The sequence below is a fragment of the Callithrix jacchus genome, chromosome 4 (assembly GCF_049354715.1).
Source record: "Callithrix jacchus isolate 240 chromosome 4, calJac240_pri, whole genome shotgun sequence".
Classification (NCBI taxonomy): domain Eukaryota; kingdom Metazoa; phylum Chordata; class Mammalia; order Primates; family Cebidae; genus Callithrix; species Callithrix jacchus.
The window spans coordinates 144,410,339-144,432,702 of NC_133505.1; positions in this window are offsets into that span (position 1 = coordinate 144,410,339).

Below are 22,364 nucleotides of genomic sequence, written 5' to 3' on the forward strand. Positions count from 1 at the left end.
ATACACGTTTATCTCTCTTGGAGTGTTTCAAGTAGGGGCTGCCTTTGAGTTGCCTATTAATGAGGCCATCTATGACCCCTTAGGTATAGATGTTCAGTTGTTATAATGTTTCTAAAGGTACTCTATTAAAAAGGCCAAAAACTAACTACACAACAGATGGGCAAGTGCCCATTGTGGGCCTGCCCTGTCAGTGCACTCTCCTGCAGCTGCAGTTGGGCTTGCTCCTGTGGCGATTCCTGGGCTGGCGGTGGTCAGCAAAGTACTTAGGTAGGACGTGGAAGCTGCTAAGGTGCTGCAGCAATGCTCCAGCCTCTACCTGTGTGTCTGGGTGTGAGAGGGTATGGCACAGATAGCTGAAACCTAGGAAGACAGGGGGAGTCTGGGATATTCCATCTGCAGCTATCTTTATAAGGATGAACTGTATTTGTTTGCTGTGATAGTGAGCTGAAAGCAACAGTTCTATCAGATTATTTTTTAAAGACAAATAAAGTACACTACAGAAATGAAGCGCCCAAGATGTGTTTGCTGATGTATCGCTTGCTTTATAAAGCTATGTATTAAGAGAGATAAAATATTATAAAAGAATGGCCTAAACAATGTTAAAATAGGTAGGTAGAAATAGGACTTTCTCTTTCTCATTACTAAAGTGTGTATAGAGTTCTCTTGTTCTCTCTATAGCATTCAGATACCCACTGGGAAGAAAACAGAAACAAACCCAGAAACCATCATAGATATTTCACAGTGAGAGAGTTTGTTACGGGGAATTGGTTTCACCAATAACGGGAAAGCTGAGAAGCCAAATAAGCAAGGAGAAACAACTCAGTGCTTAGCAATACATTAGCAGCAAGCTGCTACCACCTTAGGGCTGGAAAGAAGCCGCAGTGAGAGGGTCTGATAAGCCAGAGCTGTTTAGTAGGAGTTACCATAGTCAGTACTTCTGGTAACAACTGGAGCCAGAAGTTTAATTTCCTTAAAGGGTAAAGCAGAGGTTGTATTACACTGTTACCTTGGCTAGGAAATATCCTTCTGAGAGAGTTTCCAGGTTACCTCTGTCTCTATCTGGGTGTTCTCGATAGAGACAGGACCCAGTTATATTTTCTCCATTGGGCTAGATGATGCTATGGCTGACTATCTTTTACAAATAAATGCTGGTTAATTACTTAATCTTTAGCAGCAAGCCTGTTATCAGATCTAATTAGACATGAATGAAAAATAAAACACACACAGGCATGTACTCTGTAGATTAAAGCCAGAAGCTTTGCCTTTTTCTATTGGGGAAAAAGTCAACTCTCACTACAGTGTATTGCGGTCAACTGCAAGGTCACCCTCAGCTCTGTTCTCCTTTCTCCCTTACTCTGCCCTGAATCAGAGGGGACTCTGAAAATGAAATATAAGTATTGGTTCCTCACGCAGATGCAGTGCAGGTCTTAATCACATTTCTGAAATGGCTAACTTTGGCCCTTGTGAGATTGCTCTTAACCTCTGTAATAGTCCAGAAACCAACTGGACTGGTTTCATGGAAGACAACTTTTCCATGGATGGAGGGTGGCGGGGGATGGTTTCAGGATGAAACTGTCCCACCTCAGATCATTAGGCACCAGATTCTTATAAGGAGCGGGCAACCTTGATCCCTCACATGCAGTTCACAGTAGAGTTCATGCTCCTGTGAGAATCTAGTGCCCCTGCTGATCTGCCAGAGCAACACAGACCAACACAGCCTTATGCCAGGGATGACTTAGGAAGTACTTGGTTTCTTCCTATGTCTTTCTTTTTCCATTAATTCCTCTCATTGCCCAAGTGAGAAAGAGTCAAGGGAGCCTGGGAATTTAGTCCTGTCTGATTCATGCCTGCTTCATGGCAGAGCTCCTGCTCCTTCCTCCAGCAGGACACCTGCTCTGTTATGCCTTTGACTTTCCTTTTCATAGATCAAGTCCTGAGAACTGGATGAAACAATCTTACCAAACACCCAGTCATTCATTGGAAAGTGTATTAGTCTGTTTTCATACTGGTGATAAAGACATACCCAAGACAGGAAAATTTATAAAGGAAAGAGGTTTGTGTAATGGCCTCACCATTTCATATAGCTGGTGAGGCCTCACAATGATGGCAGAAGGTGAAAGGCACATCTTACATGGAAGCAGCCAAGAGAGAATGAGAGCCAAGTGAAAAGGGTTTCCCATTATGAAACCATCAGATCCTTTGAGACTTATTCCCTGCCATAAGAACACTATGGGGAAACCACCCCCATGATTCAATTATCTTGCACTGGATCCCTTCCACAACACATGGGAGCCACAATTCAAGAAAGAGATTTGGGTGGGGACACAGCCAAACCATATCAGAAAGCAAGTTGCAAGCTGTAACATTTTCTCATTTTTGTTACGGCCAAAGACTTATGCTAGCCACAAAATTCTGACAGTGCAGCTGATTTAGAGCTCAAATTTGAGTCCAGATCAGCTGCCAAGAGATGTGGAAGAGAGGAAAATGAAACAGAAGTATCGTTTCCTCACCTAGATAAGTGCAGGTCTTAAGCACATTTCTGAAATGTGCTATCTTTGGCCCTTGTCTAGATTACTCTTAACCTCAATTGTAGTCGATCACCAGATGCCCAGAGACTCCCTGGTACGTTTGCCCTCGTCTCCCATCTCAGCAGGCCAAGCAATGCTTAAAAATCACTACCTTATCTCCCTCCTTTTGAGAAAACAACAACAACAACAATGACAACCAAGCCAAAAAATATACATAATACCCTTTTCTTCATTGTGGTTTATAATAGTAATTCATGTTTATTTATTTTTATTTGTACAAATGTATAGAGTGCATGAGAGTTTTTGTTACATGTGTATAATTGTAGTGATCAAGTTAGGGTATTCAGAGCCCACCATTTGAGTACAACACATTTTTGTTAAGTATACTCACCTTACTCTGACCAAACACTGAATTGATTCCATCTTACTGTACGTTTGTATCTTTCAACCCATTTGTCTTTATCTTCTCCTCTCCCTGCTCCTCACCTTCCCAGTCTGTTACCTATTATTTCCGTCCCTACCTCCAGGCTATCAGATTTTTAGCTCCCACATATAAGTGAGAACCTGTGATATTTTTCTTTCTGTGCCTGGTTTATTTCACTTAAGATAATGACCTCCAGTTCCATCTGTGTTGCTGCAAATGATAGAGTTTCATTCTTTTTATGGCTGAATATTATTCCATTGTGTATATACCTATGCCACATTTATTTTATCCATTTATCCATTGATGACCACTTAGGTTGATTCTATACCTTTACTATTATGAATAGTGCTGCTATAAACCTGCAAGTGCAAGTAACCCTTTGATTTTGTGTGTGTGTGTGTGTGTGTGAGACAGAGTCTCACTTTGTCACCCAGGCTGGAATTCAGTGACACAATCCTGGCTCACTGAAACCTCCGCCTCTGGTGTTCAAGCAATTCTCATGTTTCAGACACCCAAGTAGCTGGGATTACAGGCATATGCCACCATGCCTGGCTAACTTTTTTGTATTTTTAGTAGAAATGGTGTTTCACCAGGTTGGCCAGGCTGGCCTCAAACTCCTAGCTTCAAGTGGCATGCTTACTGCAGCCTCCCAAGTGCTGGGATTACAGGTGTGAGCCACTGCACATGGCTAATATATTAATTTTTATTGCGTGCTTCCTATGTACCAATCTCTGTTCGAAATACTTTTGAATAAATTTATCCAATCCAGACATTTTGAATAAATTTATCCAATTTTTCCATTTGATAAATTCTATCATAAAATCCATTTTACAGATTAGGAAACCGAGTCAGAGAGGTTAAACAGTTTGCCCAGGGTTACGTAGCCAGCAAATGGTAGAGAAGATTTTAGGAGCCCAACTCCAGTTAGTGGCCTTAAATCCTCTCCACAGTTAAAGCAATCAGATGTAACTAATTCACACATGTGAGTGGTTGATAGTCATTAACCTTCCTCAGGAATTTGCATTTGTATTTGTTAAATTATTCTTTCTTTTTTCTTTTGATAATTTTGTTTTAATATTTTTAACATTTTTAAATTATTCCTTTTTTATAGAAGTTTGACCCTTTGACATGATGTCTGTGAACCAGAGGAATCTCAACCAAAGCATTTTTATGAAGAGCCTACTGTGTACTGGCCTTATGCTAGGTAACGGGCGTCCAAAGGTGAACCAATCACAAGCCTGATTGCTGCTTTGGTTATTTAAAACAATAACTTTTGTGGGTGGATTTGATGAAATAATGCCTGTAATGTATTTAGCAAGCGAGCCAGCACACAGGAAATACTCAATATATGGTAGTATTATTTTTAACTTTCTTCCCGCAGCCATGCAAACAGCAATTACAAAGTACTCTATAAAGGCTTAGTGCGAGTGCTGAGTGGAAAGCTACGGTATGCTAGGGTGCTCTTCAAACTGTGCCTTACCGAGTTTTGAGGCACAGGCAGCCACAGGCATGCCTCAGGGGCACGGGGTGGGTGTGGGGTGTGGAGAGGAGAAATGACACCCCACTGTTCCTGCCACCTCTGCTTTCCTTTCGACAAAAACAGCTTCAGTTTTGTCCTGTGTGTTTGTTAATGTTGGTCTTTCCTGTCATGTCTCATTCGAGAATGGATTGTGACTAAAATCACCCTTGAGACTGAGAATCCTAAACTCAACTTTCTCATCATCTCTCTGGAGGTCCTTGGGTAAGTAAGTGTCTTGCCTTCTTTGACTTCACTTTCCTCTTATGAGATGTGGGAATTTGTTTCCTCTGACTGATGATTATTGTTCCTTCCAGGTATAAAATTCTGCAAATTTTGGTGTATGTGGGGGAAAAAGATATGTGGATATACTATCCCAAGTTAACACTGTCTCTGTCCCTGAGACACCTCCCCCAAGTCAAACATGTTTGCTGGTGTGTCGATTTGTTTATTTGCGCTATTTTTCTCCACATCTGAACTCAGAGACTCCCAGAAGCTTCCTGTTTGTCTGTAATAGCTTTCAAGGCAGTGAGGGAGCCCAGTAGGGTTCTGAGATGTAGTAGGTTCTGGCAGGCATTCTACACATTGGTCAACTCGAATGCAAGTAATTTTAGCTGGAGAGTAGTTTTCTCCAATCAGAATTACCTCACTAAGGTCCTCTCCAGACCAGCCATAGAGTTCATTACAACCCATGAGTTCAAGGTAAAGGGACATTAGCAGTTACAGCTGAACCTTGATAACTTACCCTGCAGTGGAAAATTTATGTATGACTTTCAACTCCCCCAAAACTTAACTACGAATAGCCTACTGTTGAGCAGTCCTACCTATAACATAAAAAGTCGATTGTCACATATTTTGGGTTATATGTCTTACATATTGCATTCTTACAATAAAGTAAGTTAGAGAAAAGAAAATATTGTTAAGAAGATCATAAGAAAGAGAAAATATATTTACTATGTATTAAGTGCCAAGTGGATCATCATAAAGGCCTTTATCCTCATCATGTTCATGTTGAGTGGGCTGAGGAGGAGGAGAAGGAGGATGGGTTGTTCTTGTTGTCTCAAGGGTGACAGAGGTGGAAGAAAATCTGAGTGTAAGTGGACTCATACAGTTTAAACCTACATTGTTCAAAGGTCAACTGCATTTTTAAAAATTGTAACAAAAACACGTAACATAAAATTTATCATCTTAACCATTTTAAATGTACAATTTAGTAGTGTAAAGTATATTCACATTGTTGTGCGACAGATCTCTAGAACTTTTTCATCTTGCAAAACTGAAACAATACTCACTAATCACCAACTGTCCATTTCCCCCTCTCCCAGCCTCTGGCAACCATCATTCATTCTCTGTTTCTCAATGTTCATCCATACACAGCATAGAACAGAATTTCCTTCTTTTTTTAAGGCTGAATAATGTGCTATTATGTGTATATGCCACATTTTCTTTATTCATTCATCTGTTGATGGATATTTGGGTTGTTTCCACATCTTGGCTATTGTCAATAGTGCTGCTATGAACACGGGTGTGCAGATATCTCTTTGAGATCCAGCTTTGCACTGTTTTGAATATATCCCTGATGTGGGATTGCTGGATCACATGGTAATCCTATTGCATTTATTTTCAGTGCTCTTCTGCCACAGGCTGCTGAGGAAACTGAGGAAAAATTCACAGGTCAAATTTGAGAACTTTCATGCTGCTCAGAACTTCCTGGTTTTATTCCATCCAAGTCTATCAGGAAATGGCTGCTCTGAGAAGAAGCAGGAGTTAATTCAAGTCTGGAGAATGCCCGTTCTTTTTAAATCTCCAGCATGCTACATGTGATATGGGCTTATAAGAACCACATGCTTTCTCATGCTCTTGTGGCTCAACCTCAGAGGCATTCTAGCGTTGGCCCTTGCAGCTAGAGACCACAAGAATGTCAATGATGCAATTTAAAATATGCCAGTTCTCACTCCACTGGTCTGTAAATTAAATAATTCGCACAAAAATCCCTGCAGTCTCACCTCCCTTATCAGTGGAAATCATTGAGGTTTCAGCGATTTAGAAAATATTCAAGCATAGCTTCTTGAACACCAAGTAGCAGCATTATATGGAGTTGATTTTGTTTAATAGTTTATTCACAACAATTAATAATTGAACCACTAGGTACCATGGTGACAGAGACGAAGGTAGATGGATGGGAGTTATAGAAAGACAATGGGTCCCTTGTCTTTAATGTTAATTAGTTGGCCCCTGCCATATATTCCATCTGTTCACATACCATGACCTCAACATACATGCTGCATGAAGAAAAAAAAAAACCCAAACTATACATTAAACAATTATTAAGCTGGAAGTTTTAAAAATTGACCTAGGAGGTTGATATTTATAAAATATTTTCCTGCCTTTTGAAAATTAAATGAAAATATAAAATTTACCATTAAGGAGAGGATATTTCAATTTCTTCGCTGCTATCTAACTACCGTTTGTACCTTATAGGAGAAGCAGTTATGGACGATTACCAGTCAGTTATTAGTCAATCAGGTATGTTAATCCCTGATTTGCTCCAGGCACCATTGTGAGTTTAGACAGTCCTGGAATTGAAGACTGTGACTGAAGACAGTCCTGGATGTCAATTTCTTCAGACACTAGTGGTGTTTCTTGTAATTGTCAAAGCAGTGAATCGATCAAAGCACCTGAATTGAGTTAGGTGACTGTATAGGGTATGGGTCTCAAGACAGACTTTTACCTCTCTAAAGTCAAGGTCTTGCAATTCAGAAGACTTAAATGTAGTTCCAGTTTGGGTAAGTATCTAAGTCCAAAGGAGGAGAGGACCTAGAAGTTTGTATGAGTTTCAACCATTTGTATACAGAAAACCTGGCCAGGAGGGGAAATGAGAAACACAAACATTTATCTCGAGAAAACAAGATAAATAATCAAACAACAATAAAACAGAAAAATTTTGGAAAGGGAAACAGTTCATAATGAAATTTTTTTTCTATTTCTGTTTGCACACCCTAAATAACTATTTCATGCTGATTGTGGAAGAGTTCAGTGAAAATGTGTGACTTCTTTTCATGGAGAAGACGGACTTGAGTGGCTATTGCGCCTCCAGTGGGAAAGCTGTGTAGGGCTTGCTGCTGTCCTTGTACTGGAGGTTAGGCCTAATCTAACAAATGTATAACTGAGTTGTATGTGTGTGGTGGCAGAGAGAGAAAGAAAGAGCGAGAGAGCGAGAGCCAGAGAGAGAGGGGGAGAGAGAGAGATCCTTCAACGACTGGAGAGCTGAGAAAATGGTTGAACCAGGGGTGCAGATCCCCTCAAAACAGAAGATGTCAGGAGAGTTGTGCTGTTACTACCTGGGGCCATCGTTTTGAAAAAAATATATGTCTGTATATCAGAAGAGCACAGAAGTTAGTACACAGACTCTGCAACAAGACTGCTAGAGTGTAGATCCTGGCTCTACCACCATGGGCTTTGAGACAAGCAACTCATCATCCAGGGCCTCAGTTTCCCCTAAAACAGGCAGAGTAACATTCTTGTACTCCTTCAGGTTGTTGGGAGGATTAAATGGGTTTCTATCTGAGACACTCCTAGAACAGGAGCAGGCACATGTCTGCAGTAGGTGTGGACTATTTGTGCTAGTGGCAAAGGGAGGGCCTCTGCGGAGCAACCTGTAGAGTGGATCTGAAACATACATAAAATTGCCATGAGGTTTTAAGAGTCCTGGTTGGTGGGCTTCTTGTTTAAAACTTCAGTAAGGCTATTACTTCATTACGTTGCTTAAGTCGAAGTAGTCTGGTCTTGTCTTGCCAGGGCCTTATAAAGACCAGAAGACAAAAGACAAAAGTGGAATTTGACCCCAAATTTTCATAACTAAAAGACTAAATATTCAGAAACAAGGTTTTCAAAGATTTCCTCAAACCACACTATCTTGGGTTTTTCAGAATAAACACGTATTTATGGGATCACGGGTACAGGATTTGCCTGCAATGTTAAATAAAACCACATTTTGGGGTTTTAAAGTCATAGCCTGGTTAGAATGGTCACTGTCCTAAACATAGAACTGAAAGAGAAAGCATAACATGGGAAAGGAACATTTTAAGGGACACACCTTAGAGGTATACAGTGGCTCATTATTTCCTAAGTCTCGGGCAAGGGTTCTGAACCTGGGTCTACTGAGTTTCAAAGCTGATAAATCCCTCTGAAAATGAAGGTGACATGTTAGACATGTGTGTTTTTCAGCAGATAGGGTTCTCAGGCTTGGTTGAATCATAAGTATCTGTCACTGAAATTACCAAGATCCATTGGACTAATAACACATTCAAAGACTAAGGGAGAGGAACAAATGTAGTTTCTTTTTACACATTTTTTCATGTTATATATAACCATGGGTACCTCCAAGTGCTCTATTTCAATTCCCAGATGATTTTCCAGCTAAAATGCATTAGCGCCACCCAGGTGCAAGCAAAATGTTTATCTTCTCATGGTTGTCCCACAGCGTTTATCTGAGTCCTAAACCAAATAACTCTGCCTATATATCATGTGAATAACACAAGGAAGTTTATTTTTAGGGGAAAAATGTCTTATCATTCATAATAATCTAATATTTCTGAAATGATTGTTGATACAGAATACAATACCAGAAGGTTAGAACAAAACATACATATTTCACTGGAAGAAACTGACTTCCACCTAGTGCCTGCGAAGCGGCAGAAGTGAAATTAACGTCTTCTTGCGTTGCTGCTGCTGTTCACGGCAGTATCACCAATGCTGCCATCTCCTAATGAAGAGCTCTCTTGGAACAAAGCTGCCTCTTGTCTGCCTGTTCGACCAGTATCTGTGACACTAATATTCTGATTAACTCTTGCTATTCTCATTATCTTTGTCAGAGAGCAATGTGCTCGTGGATGCAGCCACCTAGCCACGAGGTCAGATCTGCATAGCCGCACACAAAAACATGCACACATACATGCACATAAAATCTAGACATATCAGCTCCGCAATAGCCCCTCTCTCCCACTGGTTTACAGAATGCGGTCCCAGTCTTTTGGGGACTTGTTGGAGGATAAACAGTAAGCCCATAAATGTGTAGCCCAAATTCATTAGTGGGGCATTCAAGGCTCTCCAGGTGCCACATCCCTCTTCCCTCTATTCCCTTCATTTCTTCTTTCTGCACACTGCTTCTTCTCCATCCTGTCCCCACCCCATTCCTTGTCCTCTAGGCATTGGAGACAGCCTCTTTTCATGCCAAACATACCCCACACCTCACCTCTGTGTTTCCTCTACCTGAAATTCCCTTCATACTTATCAAATCTCTTTTATACCTTCCGCTGCCATCAACATCCTATAAGGCCCATATCAATCACTCCTCATTCACCAACACTCCACGGCAGAAGCAATGTCTTTTTTTGTTGGATGTTTTATGTATTCCTTTTTTTAATATAACTTATAGAACTTGTCTCTATCTTTGGACATTTCATCCCACTGACTCCCCTGCTCCTGTGCCTCCCACAGGCTCTACTATATTCCTCTGCTGAGCGTAGGGGGTCCTCAGTAAATGCTGGGGACATGAACTAAGTTGAATGTTAGGATTCAAAAAATAGAAAATACTCCAGTTAATAATAAGATCATTTTTAATATAATTTTTCTCTAGATTCATGAGCATATTTTCTTCTAGTCCTTGAGAGAATGAACAACGGGAATGAATTGTTTGTGGGTATGTACTATATCAGATATGCATGGAACACTGGCATTTTTGCCATTCTCTTTCAACACGGGGGCTTAAATTTTCCTTTGCACCAGGCCACTGCCATCTAAGACCTGTAGGATTTGGGGACCAGATGAGTCCTTGTATGACCATCTGATACTAAGTATTTATTTTATTAACAAACAGAGGCCACAAAGAATGCAGCCAACTGGAGACAGAGTTTGGTTTCTTAACTTCTCTCCATGGTAGGGATGTTGTCTCTTTCATTGTAGCCTTTAGCATAGAGCCCATATCCAACAAGTGTTTCGAAACATTTTCTTCCTACTCTTTCATGTTGCCTTCATTCAATAATGAGGGTTTGTAATTTTTCCTAACTTCTTTCCTTCCCTCCTTTCTTTGGAGCTATTGTGTTGACTGTTTTTTTTTTTTTTTTTTGCTATTGTTGTGAACATTGGAATATGAGATGACACCCAGACAGTGCCAAGGCCGAGCAGCGTTTGAAGCGTGGCTTCTAATTTGTGAGCTCACACTGCCCTCTCCTGGTCCCTAGGCAGGTCTTAAAACTTCACTCGGACTGCAGCACAAAACGCATTCCAGCAGGCAGAGGATGAATGACAATAAATTGGACACAAACCCTTCCAATATTAATAATCTCATCATTTCAAATTTTAAAAACTATTCAGCTCTACTCTCTGTGCTTTTAGTAACTCCAAGCAATTGAAAATATCTATAAAATTCAAAATTCTTAGTATTCTTTCCACTTTATTTATTTGTTGTTATTTTTGGTGTTAAAGCTTGTTATAATATCTTGAATAAAAGGTGGTCCTGGGCCAGGCTCGGTGGCGCACACCTGTAATACCAGTACTTTGGGAGGGCGAGGCAGACAACTCATGAGGTCAGGGGTTCAAGACCAGCCTGGCCAACATGGCGAAATCCCATCTCTAATAAAAATACAAAAAAATTAGCTGGGCGTGGTGGTGGGCGCCTGTAATCACAGCTACTTGGGAGGCTGAGACAGAAGAATCTCTTGAATCCAGGAGCCAGAGGTTACAGTGAGCTGAGATTGTGTCATTGCACTTCAGCCTAGGTGACAGAGTGAGACCCTGTCTCAAAAATAAATAAATAAAAATTTTTTTAAAAAGATGATCCTGAAATTTTAGTAAGATGTTTTTGCTTACTTTCTAGTTTCACTTAAGGCTTTTGGTGGTGGTTTTTTTGGTTAGCAAATGATGTGGAATCACATCCAGGCTCTGCTACTCATTAATTAGGTGATCAGGGTCTAGGATGTGTCATTTCAACACTCAGCTTTAGTTCCTTCATCCAAATGCGGTTATAGAAATACCTACTGTATCTTCCTCACTAGAAATGATGGAAAGATCAAATGAAATATTACATGTGAAGGCATTTGGAAAACTCTAAGTTTCCATACTCATATGAGCTATGATGATTATTTCTAGATTAAAAAAGAGACAACTTAGTAAGAGACACTAGGTGTTATAATGCCAGGTGAAGTGCAATTTTATTAAAAAGACTTCATTTTTAAACAATAAAAAATTTTAAAGGTATATCAATCTAGAAAATATTATTTGTTTCCTTCCCAAAAACTTCTTAGAATAATACAGAAAATGACAATTTCCTGAGGAATTTTGTTGTATAATATTAGCAAAGGAGAGAATATTTGAATTAAAATCCAGAGAGCCCTATAATTCTATGTTTTTAAAGCTTAGGAATAATCTATCTAACGACAGTATATAGTCTTTAAACAGGTCTTATATCTTTAAAATAAAAATAATAAAACCTCCATTAATATAAAAATTAACAAAATTACACAAAAATTCACTCAAGATGAATTAAAGACTGAAATTTTGAACCCAAACTATAAAAATTCTATAAGAAAATCTAGGCAATACCATTCAGGACATAGGCACAGGTAAATATTTCATGATGAAAATGCCAAAAGCAATTGCAACAAAAGCAAAATTGACTAATGAGATCTAAATAAACTAAAGAGCTTCTGCACAGCAACAGAAATTATCACCAGAGTGAACAGACAACGTACAGAATAGGAGAAAACTTTCGCAATCAGTTCATCTGGATATTCATCTAATATCCGGAGTCTACAAGGAACTTAAACAAATTTACAACCTCATCAAAAAGTGAGCAAAGAACATGAACAGACAATTCTCAAAAGAAGACATTCATGCAGCCAACAAACATGAAAAAAGTTCAGCATCACTGATCATTAGTGAAATGCAAATCAAAACCAAAATGAGAATGGGGCCAGTCAGAATGGCGATTATGAAAAAAAAAATCCAGAAACAACAGATGCTGGTGAGGTTGTGGAGAAAAAGGAACACTTTTACATTGTTGGTGGGAGTGTAAATTAGTTCAACTATTGTGGAAGAGAGTGTGGTGATTTCTCAAATACCTGGAACCAGAAATATCATTTGACCCAGCAATCCCATTACTGGGTATATACCCAAAGGAATATAAATAATTCTATTATAAAGTTACATGCACATGTATGTTCCTTGCAGCACTATTCACAATAGTAAAGACATGGAATCAACCCAAATGTCCATCAATGATAGACTGGAGAAAGAAAATATGGTACATATACACTATGGAATACTATGCAGCCATAAAAAGAAATGACATTATATCCTTTTCAGGGACATGGATGGAGCTGGAAGCCATTATCCTCAGCAAACCAACACCGCATGTTCTCACTTATAAGTGGCAGCTGAACACTGAGAACACATGGACACATGGTGGGGAACAACACATGCCAGGGCCTATCAGAGAGCTGTGAGGGGAAGGAGAGCATCAGTAAGACTAGCTAATGGGTGCTGGGCTGAATACCTATGTGATGGGTTAATCTGTGCAGCAAACCACCATGGTGCACGTTTACCTGTATAACAAACCTGCACATCCTGCACATGTACTCAGGAACTTAAAATGAAAGTTGAGGCCGGGCATGGTGGCTCAAGTCTGTAATCCCAGCACTTTGGGAGGCTGAGGCGGGTGGATCACGAAGTAAAGAGATCGAGACCATCCTGGTCAGCATGGTGAAACCCCGTCTCTACTAAAAATACCAAAAATTAGCTGGGTATGGTGGCGCGTGCCTGTAATCCCAGCTACTCAGGAGGCTGAGGCAGGAGAATTGCCTGAACCCAGGAGGCAGAGGTTGCGGTGAGCCAAGATTGCGCCATTGCACTCCAGCCTGGGTAACAAGAGTGAAACTCCGTCTCAAAAGAGATAAATAAAAGTTGAACAAAAAAAGAGAGAGAAGAGATATTATCTCCAAAAATAAAGTAAACAATGGGGAAAAAAATAAATGAAAATGGGCATGTGTTTAATCAGTATTTGTCTATTTTATGCTCTATGAAAATGTCAAGGGGAAAGTGAAATCTGGAGGCGAGTTAAACAACACTTGACTTTTGAGAAATTATTCTGCTTCTCTCTGTTTCATTGTGCTAATATGTTATTGACCAAGAATTGACATTTAAAAACATTGTGCAAATGTGTAGGGTACATGAGAAATTTTGTTACAGGTGTATAATGTGTAGTGATTGACATCACCTAAGTACAGTACCTGTTTGTTAGGCCTAGTCACCCTACTCTGCTACTGAACATGGAATTTATTCCTTCTATCTTCCTGTATGCTTGTTTCTAACTCCCTTCTCTTCATCTCCCCCTCACTTATCCTTCTGAGTCCCTGTTATCTATCTTTCCACTCTCTACCTCCAAGCAATCAAAATTTTAGCTCCCACGTATAAGTGAGAACTTGTAATATTTGGCTCTCTGTGATTGGCTTAGTTCATTTAAGATAATGACCTCCAGTTCCATCCATACTGACATGATTTCATTCTTTTTTGTGGCTGAATAGTATTTCATTGTATATACCATATATGCCATATACCACATTTTCTTTGTCCATTTATCCGTCGGCGAATACTTAGGTTGATTCCATATATTCACTATCATGAATAGTGCTGCAATAAACATGTGATTGAAGGTATACCTTTGATATATTGATTTCTTTTTCCTTTTGAGTAGATACCCAATAGTGGGATTGCTGGATTAAATGGTAATTCTAGTTTTCATTTTTTGAGAAATTACCATACTGTTTTCCACAGTGGCTGGACTAGTTTATATTCCCATCCACAATGTACAGTTTCTTTTTCTCCACATCCTCACCAGCATCTGTTACTTTTTGTCTTTTTAATAGCCATTTTGACTGGGGTAAGATGACATCTCATTGTGGCTTTGATTTGCATTTCTCTGATGATTAATGATGTTGAGCATTTCTTCATATAACTTTTGGCTACTTGTATGTCTTCTTTTGAGAGACGTTCATTCATTTACTTGGTCCACTTTTTAATGGAATCATTGGTATTTCCTGTTGAATTGTTTGGGTTCCTTGTATATTCTGGATATTAGTGCCATGTTGGATGAATAGTTTGCCACTATTTTCTCCCATTCAACAAGCTGAGCTGTCTCTTTATCTATTTACTGTTTCCTTTGCTGTGAAGAAACTTTTAGGTTTAATATAGTCCCATTTGTATGCTTTTGTTTTTGTTGCTCATGTTTGAAATTTTATTCATACGTTCTTTGCCTAGACCAATGTCCAGGAAAGTTTTTGTAAGGTTTGCATTGATGCGGCATTGCAGGGGACTGTTGGACCCAGAGCAGGATACAGTCTAGTGGGAGTTGGGCTTCCAAAATGGCACCGTGCTGCAGCTGCTTAGGACTCAGGGAGCGTGTGGGACCCAGCGGGAGCACCCTTTCTGGAGCAATGGAATCATACAGCGGTTCCCTATGTTAGCCTCAGGGTCTCTGTGGGCCCAGGGGCTCTTCTCTGGCTAGGACTGCAGGAGTCCTCAGTGGGAATCTGGCCCACTGAGGCATCACTCACTTACCTTTTCCCTACTCTGGAGAGCCTGTTTGGACTCCCAGCCAATCTTAGCCAAGCAGGCTACCCTCTCCTTTCTTGGCCTAGGTGTTTCCTGTCACTTTTCTGTTGAATTTCAGTGTTCTATCCAAGGCGATCTATTCGAAGTATGGTTATTTCCTTGCTGCTTTGACTCTCCTATGTAAAGGAGGTGAGTACTGAACACCTCTAGCAGCCATCTTGAAGCTCCCTACATTTATCTTTTCTTTGTATTGGGAACATTAGCATTCTCTTTAGCTATTTTGAAATATTCAATAAATTATTGTTGACTATAATCTTCCTCCTATACTATTGAATACTAGAACTTATTTCTTTCATCTAACTGTATTTTGATACACCTTAACCAATCCCTCTTTATTCCCCCCTCCCCTTCCCAGCCTCTGGTCACCACCATTCTACTTTCTACCTCCAAAAAATCCACTCTTTCAGCTCCTGCTTATGAGTGAAAACATGCAATATCTGTCTTTCTCTACCTGGCTTAGTTCCTTTAACATAAAATGACTTCCAGGTCCAGCCATGTTGCGACAACAACAGGGTTTCTTTTTCTTATGCCTGAATAATATTCCACTGTGTGTGTGTGTCACACACATTCTCTTTGTCCATTTCTCCATTGATGGACATTTAGGTTGATTCCATTCTTGGCCATTACAAAAAGTGCTGCAATAAACGTGTGAAATGCAGATATGTCTTTAATGTACTGATATCCTGTCTTTCAGATATATACCCAGAAATAGGATTGCTGGATCTCAGGGTAGTCCTATTTTTAGTTTTTTGAGGAACCTCTGTACTATTTTCCACAATGACTGTACTAATTTACATTCTCACAGTGTACAAGCATTCCCCTTTCCCTGCATCCTCACCAGCATCTGTTGTTTTTGTCTTTTTTGTAACAGCCATCTTAACTGGAGTAAAGTGACATTTCATTGTGGGGTTTTGATTTGCATTTTCCTGATGATTAGTGATGTTGCATATTTTTCAAAGACCCATTGGTAATGTGTATGTCTTCTTTCAGGAAGCGTCTATTCAGATCTTTTTGACCATTTTTAAATTGGATTATTGTTTTATTGCAATTGAGTTGAGTTGTGAAGGGTAGAGGTGATGAGTGAGGGCTTTGCAGTCCTGGACTTGGGGTCCCAGTTGGTCCAGAGGTCCTCCCCTAACTTAGCCGCTTAGTTATTTCAGGTTTGAACAAGGAACAAAAGCTGCTTCCGTTTTCTCACTTGCAAAGTGAGAGTAAGATTAGTGTTTCCCTCACAAAGGGCTGCTGTGAGGATCAGATGAGATAATCCCTGCAAAATACATGACATGGAACCTACGATGTAGCAGTATATCCAGCATATAACAGGTACTTAAAACTGAGCTATTATGTCTGAAGTGAAGCAGGAAAATTTATAAGATCCCTTTGACAACCTCCAGAAAGAATATAAGAAGGAAAAAGAAAGACATTGGAAAGTGGGAGGATGAGAAAGAGAAAAATGAGGGAAAAAATGGTGGAGTATTGGTGTCACATCCCTTAAAAGAGTCTGGCAGCAGAAATTTTTCAAAACACACACATTAAAGGAAAATACATCCCATAGAAAGTACCCATTCACAGGGCTAAATAAGAGCAAGTAGAAACCCTTCAGGTTTGACCTTTCAGCCACTGGAGAGAAGCTGAGAAGGCTCTGCAGTCTGTACGTGTGCTGTGCTGAAACACGGACATGCCATCGCTCAAAAGGATGTAAGGGCAGGACAGTGGGAGGTGAGAGTGCAACCCTACTAGCTGTGCAACCCAGGGCAGTGCACTTAACCTTTTTGTCATCCAGTCTCTTCCTATGTAAGATGGGATGGTAGCATCACTTTTTTCCATAGGGTTACTGCGGTGATCACATGAGTTAATACATGCAGATGGTTTAGAATGTTGCCTGACACATAGTCACTGCCCTACCATTGTGTTACTGTTGTTAAAGTTATTGGCATGAGTAAAGGATGGCTGTGAGACCTGAGGTGGGTCACGGAACTGTAGAGAGAGAGCTGGAATGACTTGAAAGTCAAAGCGTATCTTTCTCTTTCTGAAAGTGTTTCTCTCCCTACACGTGGATATCTGTCAAGTGGGCATATATCTATATCTATCCATCTATGTTGCTCTATCTCTCTGTCTGTCTACTGAGAGATGTTATCTCTTTAGCGATAAAGTTGTCACCTAAGGTCAACTAGGAGAGCACCTCCAGGAAGGAGGAAGAAGAGAAGGAGGTGGAGGGGAATAAGAAATTGGGTTTATTTCTCCTGCTGCAGTAAGGAAGAATACATGTCAAAGGACTAATGGAGCATCACTGCAAGAGAAAGTTTGGGGATTCTGAGGCGGGATCCAGAAAGAGGGGGCTCTTCAGATGTGGTCCAGAAGGTGGTTGCTTCAGCTGTCTCTGTGATCTTAGTTCAGGAGTCAGGAGGAACAAAGCAGACCTGGAGAATCATTGGTGGGAAAGTGGCCAGCACCTGGAAGATACCAGCGATGGTTTTTGCAGCTGTGGTATGGCCTCCAGAGAAACACGCTGTACTTGGTTGGTCTTTTCCATGTTCTATCAGAAGTGATGCTTATGTTCTGTTAGAAACATCACGGAAGGACTTCCAATGGGTCTATTTCCTTTCTCTTTAGGGGAATAGTGTGTGTGTGTGTGTGTGTGTGTGTGTGTGTATAATTCCACATAAAAATAGGGGCCACTCATGAAGTTTTTACACCTGCTAAACTAAACAATTCGTATACATTAACTCTAAGCTGCCAGGCAGTTCTCTCAGGAAGATAAGATTGTCTTCATTCCACAGATATAAAAGGCAAAGTTCAAGAACACACAGTTAATAAGCAGTTTTGCCCAGATTCTAAACCAGGAAGGCCAAATTCTCCCCTCTTCACTCTAGTTTGGCCTCTGTCAAGGTGTCTCCTTGGCCCAGACTGTCACTTTTTTTTTTTTTTTGAGACAGGGTCTCAATCTGTCACCCAGGCTGAAGTGCAGTGGCACGATCTAGGCTCACTGCTACCTCTGCCCCCTGGGCTCAAGCAATCCTCCCGTCCCGGCTTCCCGAGTAGCTGAAACTTCCTGCAGTTGCCACCACACCCGGTAGATGTTTGTATTTTTTATAGAAATGGGGTTTCGTCATGTTGCTCTTATTTAGCCCTGTGAATGGGTACTTTCTATGGGATGTATTTTCCTTTAATGTGTGTGTTTTGAAAAATTTCTGCCGCCAGAATCTTTAAAGGGATGTGACACCAATACCCCACCATTTTTTTCCTCATTTTTCTCTCTCTCTTCCTCCCACTTTCCATTGTCGAATCCAACATGACGAAACCCCATTTCTATAAAACATACAAACATTTACCGGGTGTGGCGACACCTGCAGGCAGTTTCAGCTACTCGTCACGTTGCCCAGGCTGGTCTTGAATTCCTAGGCTTAAGCGGTCCACCCACCTCGGCCTTCAGTCACTTTCACAGGGCCCCTTTGTGCTTATTAAACTATTCTAATAACTGCTCTCTCTCTCTCTCTGAGTGTTCTCTCACCTTTCACATGTTTTAATACTGTGTACTCACTGGGACTGTACTCTAATATTTTTTAAAACTTGGGAAAAAATGCCATTTAAAAGTTATAAACCATTTCTGCCTGAGTTGAATTTACTTCTAGGGCAGACTCTCCCTCACCCCTTTTCATTTCCCAAGATAGCCCCTCAGCATAGATAAGTAAAAACTCACCCACTGGGTGTGAGGATGGAAACAGAAATGATCTCTAATCTGAACACAGGCGCCTTTGGGAAGTTGTGCTTCCTGTACTGATGTCTCTGTGATGCCTGCCTGCCAACCTCTGTGTTAAGCATTTTACATGTATCCTTATAGGCATACTATCCTAATAGGTAACCTGTGATGTGGGAATCAGTATTCATCTAAATGTACAGATAAGAAAATGTATGTATTCTAATATAGATATATGTTTTATCTATGTATCATCTATCTCTCTACTTATCTCTGTGTGTATACATATGTATATATACACATATATAGTAGTATATATAATATGTAGATCATATATTCTATCTCTTTCTCTCTCTCTCTTTCCATCTATCTTTTAGCAAAACTTTGTCCCTGTAAAGATCAGGATCAGCAATAGAGACCCTTAAGCTAACATGAAATATATGCAAAGCTGATGGCCACTTCACCCTGCAGGAAAAGAGAGTGAAAAGGAGCTGGCCTTTTCAAAAGGGCAAAAAAATAGCCTAAGGCTGGCTGATTTCAGCAATCAAGCTGGTGGCAGTTTATTTATAAACATGGGGCTGTGAAGTCAGCACACATGGGTTTTGCTTTGTCAAAAAGATGCTTCAGGAAGAAAAGGAAGGAAAAAGAGAAGAAAAAGGAGCAGGAGAAAGAAATGAAAAAACAAACCGTATTTACTAGAGCTGAACATATATGCATACCCTATGACCTAGCAATTCTATTCCTAGGTGTTTACCAACAGAAATAGGGACATAGATCATCTAAAGACAGGAGTATTTGTTTATAGCAGTGCCATTTGTAATAGGCCTGAACTGGGAGCTTCCCATGCGCATTAACAGTGAAAGGAATAAAGTAATCAAAAATATTCATCAAATGGAATATGATCCAGCAATGAGAGTAAAAAACTTAATACTGTATGCAACAGTGTGGATAAATCTCACAACCATATTGTTGAAAAAAGAAGCAAGACACAAAAACCTGTAAGCTGTCTGAGTCCATTTACACGAAGCTCAAAAGCAGATCAAACAAATCTACATTGGGAGAAGTCCAGATAGTGCTGACCTTTGTTGATTGGGTGGGGAAGGTGTGAAAGAGAGCAGGTAGGGAGTTGCTGGGTTCAGGTAATTGTCTGTTGCTTAATCAGGTGATGGGTCAGTGGATGCAAATTTGTTGAGTGGTATGCTTAGATATGTGCAACTTTCTGCATATATATTGCACTTCAATAAAAAATTCTTAAATGAAAAAAAAGAACACCTCAGCCAGGCATGGTGGTTCATGCCTGTAACCCTAGCACTTTAGAAGCCAAGGTGGGCGGATCATGAGGTCAGGAGTTCGAGACCAGCCTGACCAACATGGTGAAACCCTGTCTCTACTAAAAACACAAAAATTAGCCAGTCATGGCGGTGAGCCTGTAATCCCAGCTACTCAGGAGGCTGAGGCAGGAGAATTCCTTGAACCAGGGAGGTGGAGGTTGCAGTGAGCCGAGATCCTGCCATTGCACTCCAGCTTGGGCAATAGAGTGCGACTCCATCTCAAAAAAAAAGAAAAAGGACACCTCAACTGAAGATGAGAATGCTTTAGCAGGCGTTATCACCTTGTCACTGCCTGAACCCATGAACAGCAGACCAGATTCTGGGGCCCGAAGTAGGAGGACAGGCACCTGAATGAAGCTTATTCCCTCTCTGGGTGATCACATAATGCCCTCAGAAGACAAATGAAAAGGGAGATTGTCTGCATGCCACATGCAAAGTCCTATAGGAGAGAATAGCCCAAGGATGATGTGGTGTGACCTGGGATGGCAGAGAAATGAGGAGAGGAATTCTGTGGGCGACTCTGGAGCTGACTGAGAGTGTATTTTACCTACAAGGGGCCTTGTTCATCATGCCATACAACCTTCCAACCTCTTTGGAGAGCAGAAGTCACAATCTACTGAAATAATCTGCCTGAGGCTTTATATTTTCTATCTCAAGTTCTTGTATTGATTGAAGACCTTTCAATTATTTGACCGACGAAGTGACTCACCAAGACAGTCAAATATAAAGCCGCCCCTGGGGAAACTCCAACTGGTCTCACTGAAAGCAGTGTTCACTGGGATGGAAGTGAACACTCCTCCAGCTCTGTTTGCAGGGGAGGAGGAGCCTGGCTGGCCTCTTCTGATCCAGTGTGGTAACTGTTTGGAAAATTCTGCCCCTACCGTGAAAGCTCTCTTTCCCTCCCCCACAAAGAGGCTCCCTTATCTGTCACTCTACATACCACCCTAGCCACCTCTCGCCCGGCTTCTGCCTCATCAGCACTCCCCAGCTTCCCGCCATCTGGCTTCCCACGCCCGGCTTTCTGCCGCCCAGCGGTTCAAACTGACCAACCGTTGCCCACCACCTCGGCTCTTTCAGCTTCCCCACTCCCTCAGCCCTTCAGTCCCTATAAAACAACCCTGCTCCTCTGAGCAGCGCGGCCATTTTCCTCTCCTTCCCGGCTGGTCCGCCCGGAGGCTCTTTCCCCTCAATAAAGCCTGAACTTAAGGATTTTCTTCTAACCTGCGGTCCGGTTTTTTCCGAACGAGCTCAGTCCTCCCACAGAGGGTAGGTCGAACAGTAACTCAACTGGGGACTCAATCTGTGAAATGCAGGCCTGGTAGCAGGAACTCTCACTTTACTGAGTTTTTTCCTTTTCACCCAATAAAACCCTGCCCTCCTCACCCTTCAAATTGTCTATGATCCTAAGTTTTCATGGTTGTGTGACTTTTTGAGATGGAGCCTCACTCTATTGCCCAGGCTGGAATACAGTAGTGCAATCTCAGCTCACTGCAACCTCCACCTCCTGGGTTCAAGGGATCCCTGTGCCTCAGCCTCCCTAGTAGCTAGCTGGGACTACAGGTGTGTGCCACCATGCCCAGCTATTTTTTTGTATTTGGTAGAGATGAGGGTTCACCGTGTTAGCCACGATGATCTCCATCTCCAGACCTCGTGATCCACCTGCCTCAGCCTCCCAAAGTGCTGGATTACAGCCGTGAGCCACTGCGCCCACCTGACAAGGACCCTGTCTTTAGCTGAACTAAGGAAAAGTCCTAAAACAGCTTTGGTGCACAGAACATAGGGCTTGAGAAGTAGTGAGTGAAATGGGACTCAAAACCTCTCACTGTTGCTTCTGAGTCTTTTGGTCCTATAGCATTCCTCTTCTTTTTTTGGGGGGGGGACATTAATAACATATATATGTATATATTTATTTTATTTACAATACTGAAGGTGACTCACACACACCACAGGCATGTGTGTGGGATAGTTGGGTGTGGTAGCTCCCTCCTCCCCACTCTCTACTGGTGGGGGTGCATGGCTGTATCTGCCACATGTGTGCACAGTGTCCAATGGCCATGCAGGGTGGGAACAAGCCACAGCAGCTGCCTGAGCCCCAAGGCATCCCACGCAGTTGGCTGGTATTCCCTGCCACGTGCCCAAGGAGTATCCCCCTCCCCAGGCCAGGGAGTCCAACTCCATCTGACAGCAACTAAGCTTCTCT